At 45.0% G+C, this 12,522-nt stretch overlaps 1 protein-coding gene and 1 non-coding gene across 2 annotated transcripts in view; one reads left to right on the top strand and one right to left on the bottom strand.

Moving 5' to 3' along the window:
- Positions 1–1,542: 1,542 nt before the first annotated feature.
- Positions 1,543–1,615, bottom strand: TRNAV-UAC (transfer RNA valine (anticodon UAC)). Its single transcript has one exon. It is a non-coding gene; the product is annotated as a tRNA-Val (tRNA).
- Positions 1,616–1,796: 181 nt separating this feature from the next.
- The window catches only part of PPEF1 (protein phosphatase with EF-hand domain 1), a 125,747-nt gene continuing 115,021 nt past the window's right edge, over positions 1,797–12,522 (top strand). Inside the window, exons 1-3 of the mRNA XM_031673271.2 lie at positions 1,797–2,106; positions 2,626–2,869; positions 3,800–3,852. The gene's annotated coding sequence lies outside the window, so the exon portion shown is untranslated. The remainder of the gene's footprint in view (positions 2,107–2,625; positions 2,870–3,799; positions 3,853–12,522) is intronic.

Below are 12,522 nucleotides of genomic sequence, written 5' to 3' on the forward strand. Positions count from 1 at the left end.
GCCATCATCTTCTAGGGGTGACCTTGAGCAATTTCCTGCCAAATAAGCACTAACATTCTCAAATTATATGAAAATGACATGGATTCCCCTCCCAGAAATCACACCTATTCACTCAGGAAAATGCTAAATACTAATTTTGGCAGGAAGGGGGGTGATAGTTATACACAAATATTTACATTGCTGTTATTTATAACAACAAAATACTGCAAACAATCTACATGGCCAAGCTTAGGGGGTTCAGGCAGGGCAGCAGGCAGGGTTAAGAGCACAGATTCCCAAGCCAGAATGGATGCAAATCCCAGCTCAACCAGTTGTTATGTGACCTTGGGAAATTTACTTAAGGTCTCCGTGCCTCGATTTTCTCATCTGTAAGATGGTGATAATAATGCCTACTTCATAGAGTTAGTTTGAAGCTTAAATGGAATGATATATGTATAAATACTTAGAATAGTGCTTTACATAATTAGCCACTATTATACAGCCATTAAGAATAAAGTTGATTGGAGAAAAGAGTAGTTGTTTAATGGATACAGAGTTTCAGTTTTCCAAGATGAGAAAGTTCTGGAAATCTTTCTCAAAACAGTGTGAATATACTTAGCATTTCTGAACTACACACTTAAAAATGGTTAAGATGGTTAAAAAAAAGTTAATGAAGTGATTATAATAACAATCACGTGTTATACCCTTGAATTAGATAAGGATACAAATTTACACACTGTATGAGCAAAACTATGTGGAAAAATGCAGAGAAAAATACTGAGTTTTCCCTTCCCTTTTAAATTCTTGGCTACCCCTATCTCTCCTCAACCCCCAGGGTCCCAGACACCTTTACTTCATTCCTCTTGTCAAAGATGAAAAAGGCCAATATTAGAAAGAGAATAATAACCTCCCAAAGCAATACAGGAACAAAAAGGAACTACAGGAATGTTTAGTCATTCAATCAGCATTTTGGGGGTGTCTACAAGCTAGAGGCTTCATTAAACAGACGAAGTCTATTCAACAAACCCTACTGCTGCTGTATTACGAAGAAAAGGACTATTTTTTTCTCTGCTCCGTATTTTAAAGTTTAATGAAAAGTTAAAGCTTTAGTAATAATGGTAATAATAAACTTTTAATAATTCAATTGCAATCAAAGTGCTGCTGTATTGCCATATTTTAGTTGGAGGCTTGCGGGGCCGTCCTGCTCGGGTTTGTAGGCAAAGGGCTGAGCCAAGTGATCTTGGTTCCAATGAGCGCCAGATTTCCCGAGGCCGCCCGGGAGCACCCGAGGAGAGGTAAGGGTAGGACCCGGGTGGGGCGAGTGTGCCCTCGGGACTACGACACGGCCGGGCCCCCCACCTCTGCTGTTTCCCAGGTCGGGCGAGGGCGGCGGGGATAGGAGGAGAGGGTATCGGTCATTACGCTTCTGCGATAAAAACACGCCAAACAGTAGAAAAATACAATTTTAAAAAATTTTTAATGGGGAAAGAAAAGAACCTCGTCCCTACTTTTCATCCAGGCTTAATAAGAAAGGTGTGTTTAAAAACAGCGGTCTTTTTGACCTGGTTCCACTGGGGCTCGAACCCAGGACCTTCTGCGTGTAAAGCAGACGTGATAACCACTACACTATGGAACCCTCATGTTGCGATTCCGCATAGTTAGTTTATTCATAGTGTCTCAAGAGAAACAGAGCCTCGGCTGAAGCCCCGCCCCTTCTCCGTAGCTCCACCCCTGCCGTGGCCCGGCGCTGCCTGTGAGATTTGGTGTTCGCGGCGGGTCCTGGGACAGGGTTGCTCTCCCTGCCCGCCGGTTACGTCGCCCCTGAGAACAGGGCAAGGCTGGAGCGTGGGTTACCCTCCTGGCGAGAGTGCCGTCCCTTATTCACCTGTCCCCAAGTTTTCCCGCAGCCGGGGCGTCGGCGAGGTCGGCCCAGCGGGCGGAAGCGGACAGTGCCCCTGGCACGGCCCCTTCTGGCAGCTTCCCTCAGCTCGTGAGGGACCCGCACTTCCCCATTTTCCTCACGGGCACACTGAGCCGCTTCCGGCAGCGTCGGAGGCCTTGAGTCCGGAGCAGGGCGCACAGGAGCACCACTAGGAGCCAGAGATTCAGGCAGCGCGGGGTTTGAGGGTGAGCCGGGGAGGGGGTCATGTTTATATTGGCCTTTATTTTGCCAGGGTTGGAAAAGGCAGCTGGTCAGTCGGCCTCTTGCCAGAGGGTATAGGCTTCTCTAGCCTTTTCCACAGCATTCCTCCCCTTCCGAAGGCCCAGAGGGGCTAAAATTCACGGCGCTTCTGTTTGATCTGATTTGAGGGGGTGGGGGAGGGGTGAGGGCCTATGTAGACAGGTCGCCCCTGTATGGCCACGGGGTGGGGAGGGATGAAACAGGACCGGCCACAAGATTTCAGGGGCCCAATGCAAAATGAAAATGCCTGGTTCTTTGAACATAAATTAGTAAGAATTCCAAAACCGTGAGAGCAGAGCGTTAAACCCAGCGTGGGCCCGCGAGAGTGCGGGTCGCAGCCTATGAACCTCCCGCTGTGCTTCCAGGACTGTAGTCCAGATAAGGGGCTGGGACCCTCATTACGAAGGGCGCCTGTATGGTCTCATATCTTGGTTTTCATTGTCGGTGCCATTTGTCCTCCCCAGTGCTTCTGGATGAATCTTCGTCACCACCCTAGGATCGCTCGCCATCCGCAAGCTTGAAAACCCACTTAAAACCATTTGGGGGGCCTCTTAAGTGCTGAGTTGGACATGGCTGAAGGCTGCAGCTGTCTTTTCCCTGGCCTCTTCCTCTGAGGCTGGCAGAATGATGGAGGAGTGACACTGATTGTATGAAAGCAACCCCTTCAGCCAACTCGTGTCTTCCTGGGAAGGCCCCTGGAAGAAACAGGTGGGTGGAAGGCACACTAATCTGGGTGCGGTGATCAGGATTGTAGTCGTGCCTTGCTACTCACTAGCTGTGTATTCTTGAATGCAGTTTACCTCCCAGGCCTCTGTATTGCCCTTTGTGAAATGTATAGGTTGGAGTAGACACCTCCACTTTGTCCTCTGGATCTAAATGTTGTCTCTGATTTCCGGGTTGGGAAAATTGGAGGCATTTATTTGCCATGTAAATTTTTCCACAGAAATAGAGGCAGGCCGGCTCGGGTTCTCCAGTACTAGGTTTCCTATATCCTAGTTAGCTCCCTGTAATATTCATCATGGGCCCCTTCTAGAATGCCTTTTGGTTGATACATTTCAAGAGGCCTCTTGAGCACATGACACTTAGATTGTGGAGCTATGAGATGACCATGAGTGGACAGCCACCAACTGGAGGATGAATTCCTGAAAGCTCCATGTTTCCTGCTAGTCAGTGAGCCATAATGACTCCTATGATGCCCAGTAATCAGTGTATTTCACCTGTTTCCAAACTCTTGTTAGTTCAAAACAAGGCCACTGAGAATTGGGCCTAAAATGACACCCACCAGTTTTGTTTTGGCTTGTCTCTTGGGAATGCTTTGCCTTTCCTCAAGCTTTTTGTCTGCCCGTGCTCTAAGGGTGGGTCCCACAACTGCACGCTTTGGCCCGCTTCTACTCCAAATAGGAAGGTGACTGGTGCACCTCAGGTGCATGCAACATGGGATTCTGCCTTTTGCGAAAAACTCTTGTTTCTTTTCTCCATTCTGATAAAGAGGGAGACGTTTGTTCCACTCCCCTGCTACCCTCAAGGTGTAGTCACAATCTCTATTAATTAGTAAAGTGCGATATGGCTTACAAAGCACTTTCACACACATTCCTATGAGGTAGCCACAGTAAGTATTACTGTCTCCATTTTTTTCAGCTGAAGAAGTTGAAGGTGAAGGATTTGAATGCCTTGCCAAGACCATTCCGCTGGTGAGTGGTAGGGCTGGGCTCATGCTTAGTCTTCTGATACCTGAGTGATTTTGAGAGGCCCTGTCCATAAAGGCTACATGTTGTTCCCATAAGAGTGCCATTGGTCTCTTGGGCTATTGTAATATTCTGTATGCATGCCAGCGAGGAAATGGATATCTTTTTTGTCTTTTTTAATTTTTAAATGAAATCCTCAAAAGCAGAAACCCAGAGCCTGACAGAAATCACTGTTGATGACTTTGACCTTGATACTACCAGCATCGTGGGTAGTATGGCCACAGTTTCGCCTGGCAGTTCAGTCTGTTCAGTCAAATTTTTGAGGCCTGTCACCCCCAGGTCTGCCCATAATCATCTGAACTACCACACAAATACAGAGACAAACTAGCAAGTAAAGACCAGAAGTCACCTCAAACTTTTTGAGTCCTCTGGTTTCTCAGATGTTTAGTGTGGCTTCCCCAGCATTTGGCTTCACTGATGGAGGGTAACTCAGCCAAAGAAACTGCAGCCCCCAAACACTGAACCGACTTAGGAAGCTCCCTTGACCTGACTTCGTGTAGAAACAATTGCACTCTTTCAGTGTATATTCAAGTATTTACTAAGAAAAGTGAGTGGTTACCTTTGTATGGCAGAGTTTACTGTATTTTTCCCCTTTTACAGCTCATCAGAACATTTGAAACTGGCCTGTTAGAGTGGGTATTTGTTGCTTTTGCCCACCTACCTTTTCCTAGTCGCTTACATCCCTCTGTCTTATCCAGCTCCAGTTCTGTGGTCATTTTCATCACTCCTTTGCCCCTTTGTTGCTTGTGCTTGTTGGCAAAACCACAACCTGTTAAATCTAACTCTCTCCCTACTCTGCCCCTTAATATGGGAAGAACATATTCAGGCCTACTGGTTTCACATTCAGTTCTTGACTAAGTATGTCAAGTGTGTCCTTAATGCAGCCCAGAATCCTGTCTACCCTCCCTGTCCATTCATTTTCCACCTCTCCTAAAGGACAGTTTTCAGTCTTCTCTTCTAAACTTCCTGTACCTCCTTCCCCAACCTCACCTATAGCTAATGACCTTGCTTCCTTATTTCAGTGAAATAAATGGAAGCAATCAGAAGAGAACTTCCACAGGTACCCTCCACATCTGCTCACTTACCTACATCTGTGCCCTCATAGATCTGGACCAGGACTCTGCCTCTAAATCAGGGCTTCTTAACTACAGCCCTGTTGACATTAGGGACTGGGTAACTCTTTGTCATGGGGGCTGTCGTGTGTGTTGTAGGATGTTTCACAGCATCCCTGGCCTTTACTCACTAGATGCCGATAACACCATTCCCTGAGTTGTGACAACCCAAAATGTTCCGTGGGGGGACAAAATCTTGGGGACTATTAGGTGATGTCTGGAGATGCTTTGGACTGTCATGACTGGGGTCATGGGGTTAGTATGCTGTTGGCATCTAGTGTGTAGAGACCAGGGATGCAGTGAAATATTCTTAAGTACACAGAATAGCCATCCAAAACAAAAAATAATTGGATTGCAAATGTCAGGAGTGCCATGGCTGAGAAATCCTGCCCTAGATAAATTGTCTGCACTGCTGTTGAAACCCAGCCCTCTAGCTGCTCTTGCCTACTCAAGGGAAGCGCTCCAGCACTCCCCCCACCACTTTCTCCTACATCATTATTTACTTTATCTGTTGGCTCATTCCCCATCAGCAAGCCAACATGCTGTAATTTCTCTCATCATTAAAAAAATAATCTCTTAATCTCATTTCCGCCTCAACTGCTCCCATTTCTCTACTCTCCTTTATGGCAAAACTCTTCGAAAATGTGTCTATAGGCGCTCTCTCCTGTTTCTCTCCTTTTGGAAGCACTTTCCCCTCCCAGCTTGTAGGGTACCGCCCTCTCCTGATTCTTGTTTCCTGCCTTACCAGCCACCCCTTCTCAGTTACCTTTGCTGGATCTCGTCTCTGATCTCTAAACCTGGGTGTACTGCAGGCCTCAGCTCTTAGACTTCCCTGTTCTCTCCACTCTGGTGACCTCATTCAATCTAATGGCTTTAAATACCATCTGTAGCCTACATGACTTCCAAAGTTATATCTCTAGTCCATACTTTTTCTCGAAACTCCAAATGTGCCTACTAAACATCTCCATTTACGTGTCTAATAGATATCTCAATCCGATTAAGTCTGTATCTAAACTTCCATCTCCACCCCCTCTCCTTTCTCTGTCTCCCTTATTTTCCTTATCTCAGATAATGGAAACTTTATCTTTCCAGTTATTTAGTCCTAAAATGTAGAAAGAAAATGGAAGAAATCATACCTGATTCTTTTTTCCCCTACCCTCCAAATCTAATTTCACTAGCAAGTGCTATTGGGTACACCTTCAAGATCTATCTAGAATCTAATCACTTTCTTTCATCTCCCCTGCTACCATACTAATCAAAGCCATCATGACTTTTTGTCTGGATCATTGCCAAGAATCTCATATCCTGGCCTTCCAGCTTCTTCCCTTTTTTCCCAGACTATGCTCCACACAGTAGGATGAGTGATCCTTTTAAGACCTTAGTTAGATCATGTCACTCCTCTACTCAAAACCCTTCAGTCACTCCTCGCCTTAACTAGAATGAAAGCCAAAGCTTTACAGGGCCTGCAAGGCCCTACATGATTTGATCTCCCATTTATTACGTCTTTGATCATATATCCTATTCCATTGCCTTTAGAAGACAAAAGTTGCCCCCTTGCTGTTCTTCAAACACAGTAGGCCTCTTCTGCCTCAGGGCCTTTGCTTTTTCCCTAGGTCACCTCATTGCTTGCCCTCTTACCTTGCCCAGGTATTTTCCCAAATATCTTCTCAGCGCGGCCTTTCCTGACTGCCCTATTCAAAATTGCTATTTTTCTTTCCCCTTCATCCTGGAGCTCAGTATCCCTCTTCCCTGCTTAATTTTTTTCTACAGCACTTATAGCCATCTAATTTTCTAGATATTTACTTATTTTGTTGATTGTCCTCATCATTCTCAACTAGAATGCAAGTTCCATGGAGGCATGAATTTGGTTTTGTTTATTGCTAAATTCCACAGAACCTAAGTAGTGCCTAGTCCATAGTAAGCACTCAATAAATATGTCTTGAATGAATCTGTTCCAGGTTAGAGATGACTCAAGCCAGGTCAGTCAGTCCCAGTTAGAACTAATCCTAGGCCTTTTGCATGAATTTCTGAGAAGAGACATTTCTTTGTTCACCCTGGACTGAACGTGAGGTAACCCAGAGGCTGGAGGTTCTGCTGCCATCTTACTATTGCATTGTATTAGATGAGGCTCTTAGTTGCCTACAGCAGAACCTTCTTGTCCAAAATATTTGCTGCTCTTTCCCACGGAGGATTCTTTACACCATCGCCCCACTGATAGGCTCGACTGAATGACTTGCTTTCTCCAACTGAACATGGACAGAAGTGACACGCATCACTTCCAAGCACAAGTGTGAAGAGCCAGCTTGTGGTTCACTGCTTTGATGTTTTCCCTTTGCTCTGAGACCCACGATGCCCCCAAGAAAGGTTGGCCTGAGTCTTAGAGGGAAGACAGCATGTTACAGGACTGCAGCTGCCCTGTGCTGGCCGTGGAACAGGAATGGAAAATAAACCTTGATAAGCCAGAGTCACTAAGATTTGGGTGTAATGTCACCTCTGCTGATTCAACACTCCTACTAGTTTCAGAAGAAAATGAGTCTATTAAAGGATATTCAGAGGCCCACAGGCTCTCCGTGAAAGACTTGGAGACTCCAAAACCAGAAATAATGTCTAAGTCTCATTTCAGGGCTATGGTCACTGCTGTCTCTGCAGACTGGACCCTTCTGCCATTAACTTTGATGGAAGATGGCTTTCATAACCCCTTGACTCCTTGTGTTGCTGTCTTCTAAATTCAGGTCTTTGGCAGAGCCTTGGTTATACACCTGTGCTCCTGCTATAAGAGAGGCTGGAAAAGCATATTTCTTGTTTCTCCTTCGGAGAGTCAAATGTGGGGAATTAGCCTAACATAGAGAGGATGTTGAGAAGTTCACGTAGGTGACCACAAAGCCTGAAAGACACCTGCTGCCTGCCTGAACCTGAGAATGGAGCCAACAGCAAGTGATTACAGCTGAGAAACAGAGGGACCGGGTGCTACCATTTAAGGCCTCGGCCATGTTAGGCCTTCAGTACACTCATTGGCTCTTCAGCGATTGGAAGGGTGCATTTCCAGTTTTGCTTGGGCCAGCTGGAGTCGGGTTTACTGCCACTTGAGACAGAAGGAGTCCTGATGATTCATGTCTAAAATGGATGCGCATCGTCAGTTGCCAGCAGTGCCCAAGTGGCTTGGACGTGTGGAAGTTTCGGTTGCCCTCAGTCCCCAGGAAATGAGGAAAGAGGCTGATGGTCGTGGGTCTCACCACTCCTGGTAGGTCAGGGTTTTGGTGCTCTAGCCTCCCGGGGAGCCACCAGTTCTCAGGTGCAGCAGGGCGCTGTCTCCCGGGAGCGCAGCAGCCAGGGCAGCCGAACTATGGAGTGGGCAGCGCATCTGTGGCAGGTACTGTGAGTTGCTTGTTCAATATCCATTCTTCTTTTTGTCAATAATGAAAATAAGAAGAATAAGCACTTGTACAATACTTTCTATGTATTAAAGACTCTTCAAACTCTACTCATATTAACTCATTTAATCCTCGCAAGAACCCTGTAAGAAAGGTTCTGTTACTGTGCTTAGTTTACAGATGAGAAAACTGAGGCACAGAATAGTGAGGTAACTTGACTAGGTCACACAGCTAGTTAAATAAAGGAGCAGGGTTTTATACCCAGGCCATGTGGCTCCATAGGCTATATTTAACCTCTAAACTGCACTGCCTGATTTTGACTTAGCAATGTGTCCAAATAAAACAGATTGATTTCCTAGGCTTCCTGACAGCTTAAAGAGACTGTGTGACACAATTCTGGCCAATGAGATGCATGGAAGTAGGTGGGCTTCCCAAGCCATTTCTTTAAAAGGTGGTAGACTCAGCTGGTATGCCCCATTTTGCCCTTCGTTTTTCACTTTCTCCTTGGAATGCAAATGTGATGCCGGAGCCAGAGCAGCCATTTTGTGACCATGAGTCGACAATTATGAAGAAGAAAGCTCCATGGCTCAGCAGAAAGAAGGAAGGTGCCTGGGTCCCAGCCCCAGATTTTTACTTCCAGACTCCTTGTAACATGTGAAAAGTACAACCCCTAATTTTCAGTGCCACTGTTTATTGGGAGTTTCATTTACATAAGGGAAAATACAATCCTTACTGATTCAGTATTCCTGTATTTCTCACCCTTAGCTATCTCCTATACCATTTTGACAATGTCTTTCTTCTGACCACTAGCTACTGAAGGACTGCCTCAGTGTCCCAGTCCCATGATTGAAATTGTTTATTGTCACATGCCTGCATTATGCCTAGGAGCACGGTGTTGGGTAGTGTGGGAGGTTTTTTTTTTTTTTAAGTGTATGACATGGCCCCATCTTAAGGAGTTTGAAAAACATTAATTAACCCATGGACTAATTTGTTCCAAGATGTTAATGGATCATAATGGCTGGTGTGGTTTTCCTAACTTTGGATGTTACTTAATTTTAATTAGACCCTATCTTTTCTCTCTTAAAGAAGAGGAGAAGGCAGAGAGGGGCAGGGTGTTATGCAGAAGTCTGTCTAATAGGAAAGATAGGCTCGTGTGATATTCCTCTCAACACCTGCTCTATATAATCTACAAAATCACCTGCAGTCACATTCAGTGAGCTTAGATTTGATAGATAGCCACTCAAGAGAGAAACAGATCAGCTGAAAATACTTTGTCTTCTTCTCCATTGTTTATATGCCTTGAGATGCCTCCGGGTTCTAAAGTCATTCCCCTGGGACTATAAAACTGAGCCTCACTCCTACAGAACCCCACTTAAAAGGAAATGTCCCATAGTGGCATCCAGCCAGTGCTAATGGGTGACAGAAATAAAACTGGCTACTCCCTCTACTTCCCCGTAATTTACTGTCTTTAGATTTCCAAGTGGATTCAATTTGCACACAATGGGATTTACCTCTAAGCTGTTCCTCACAAATCTAATGGGAAGATTTCGAGAGTGGTGAAAGTGTTAAACCAGAATCATCTTATGTGTTTCTATTAGTGATTTTAAGTATTTGTGATTTTTTTTTTGATACAATTAGGGTGGAGTCTGAAGGCTATATATAATAAAACTAAAGCCCATTAGTAGGTTGTTTAACTCAGTTAGAGGCTGTCTGCAGGCTAGCAGCTTTCCTCTGCTAACTCCTGTTAAAATGCAGTGGGTTCTATTTTGTGCAGACCGAGCAGGCTGCCATGACAACTGTCTGTGAATATTATTTCAGTATTAGTCATAGGTTTCCAGTGTCTGCCTCCGGGTCCAACGTTCATTCTAAAACCCAGATGCACATCTATTCTTAAAGGCGTTCTCCTGGACGTGTTTACAAAAAACAAAAACAAAACAGTTTCAGCTGGCTGGGTTTTTTTCTTTTGGAAGAGAAATTTGAATGAATTTACACAATTGCAAACTGTAGATCTTATTGCTGTTCTTTTCTTTTGGAAAGGTGATTTTTTCATCATTATCTTTTGGAAAAATGAATTTATACTATACTTGACTATAGATTGGATTAAATAGGAGCCCTGAGATTACTCATATTGCCTGTCTTTAGCTGTTTGCCCCCCTCCCCCGAAAATTCCCTTTTGCCAGAAGAAGAGGATGTGCTGGCTGCCTAGGCCTGTGTTATGTGCCCATCCCTGGGCAGTCATTGTTGCCTGGGAAGTGGGCTCCTGCTCATTCGCTTAAGTCAGTCAAGGCTCACACTTAGAGTGGAGGGTGGTGTCAATCCTATGCAAACTACAGGGCTTAGAATAGGGAGGTTGATCTCAAAAAGGAAAATTGGGGTGCTACTGATACAGGAAAATGTGGGCTGAGAGGATGGCCATGTCCCAGGTCTCGATTGAATCCCTGGGACACGCCCTGCCAAATGTGGGTTCTTGGCTTCATGCAGGTAAGAATTCAAGAGCGAGCCACACTTGAGTAAAAGTAGATTATTCTGAGAGATACATATTCTATAGACAGTGCAGGCTGTTTCAGAAGGCAAGAGAGGCCACGAGGTGTGGGGGTTGGGTGCTTAGTTTAAAGTAAGAGTAGATACTCCATAGACAGAGTGCTGGCTGTCTCACTCAGAAGGGAGAGTGGTCACGAGGTGTGGGGGTTGCTAGTTTTTAGGGGCTCCATAACTTCATATGCTAACAAGTGGGAGGATTACTCCAACTACTTTGGGGAAGGGGCTGGAATTCCTAGGAGCTGGGCTGTCACTCACCCTTTGACCTTTTACGGTCAGCCTTGAAACTGTCCTGGCACCTGTGGGAGTGCCATTTAGCATGCTGTTGTATTTCAGTGAGTATATGTTGAAGCTCAAGGTCTTGTGGGAGTTGAATCTTCCACCATCTTGGCGCTAATTGTTGTGTCATTCTTTTAATGGCTGTGCCCTGCCCCTTTCCCTCCTGTCTCACTATTGCAAGGGATCGAGGGGAATACTTGCTGGCCACCTGGTTAGGGAACAGAATGCTGGGCAAATAATAACATTTATTAAATACTAACTGTAAGCCAGACACCACCCAAATTGCTTTACAAGTGTATTGATTAGAGAATGTGTCTGGCTGTGTATAACAAGGTCAATGAAATAGCAGGGACTTAACATAGAGGGGTTGACTTTCATCTCATGTGATATTAAGTCAGGAAAGAAGCAACTTTACATCATCCTCCATGTCTCAGGCTCATCCTTGGATCTTTCTGCATTATCATTCTCAGCATGAGCCGCTCTTCCTAATGCACTCAAGAAGGCTGCTACTCCTCCTCCAGGCCTTGTGTCTTGGTTCCAGGCAGAATGGGGGAAGGGCAGAAAGGAAAGGGCTTCTGACATCTGAGTCTTGTCTTTTTTATGAGGAAAATGGCTTTTCTGGGAGCCTCAGCCAGTGGATTCCTGCTTATATCTCATTGGCCAGAACAGAGTCACATGACCACCCCTAATTGCAAGGGATCCTAGCAAATCAAGTTTTGTTGGCTGAGCTCATTGCAACCTAGAACAGAATTGGGGCTTTATTGGTAAGGAAGAAAGGAAAGTGGATATTGGCTAGGCAACTCTCAGTGGCTGCCACAGTATGTATGAACCTGTTTATTCCTTACATCAACCCAGTGTGGGTGGTACTATTAGTATCCTGGTTTTTAAGAAACAGGCATAGAGAGATTATGTAATTTTCCCAAGCTCACACACAGCTGTTAAGTGGTGGGCCTGGAAAATTACCCCAAGCAAGCTGACTCTAGAACCAAATTCTCTGATGCTCTGAAACATAGCCTGACCCACAGACTGGACCACATTTCTTCTCCAGGATGTGTACCCACTCAGGAAATGTAAGCCTCTTTTAGAAATGGTAGCTAATATCTGTTTAGAACTTTATAGTTTATGAAGGATTTTCCACTTAGATTATTCCATTTACACATTATTATCCCCATTTTAGAAATGAGAAAACTGAGGTTCGGAGAAATTATGTAAGTTGCCTAAGTTGCCCAGGTTGTAAGTGGCAGAGCTGATATTTCCTTGAAATAGCAAGAACTTACCCCTGGTCCCCTTTCCTAATCCTTCTATTCTTCCATACA

The sequence above is a fragment of the Vicugna pacos genome, chromosome X (genome assembly GCF_048564905.1).
Source record: "Vicugna pacos chromosome X, VicPac4, whole genome shotgun sequence".
NCBI classification, from domain to species: Eukaryota; Metazoa; Chordata; class Mammalia; order Artiodactyla; family Camelidae; genus Vicugna; species Vicugna pacos.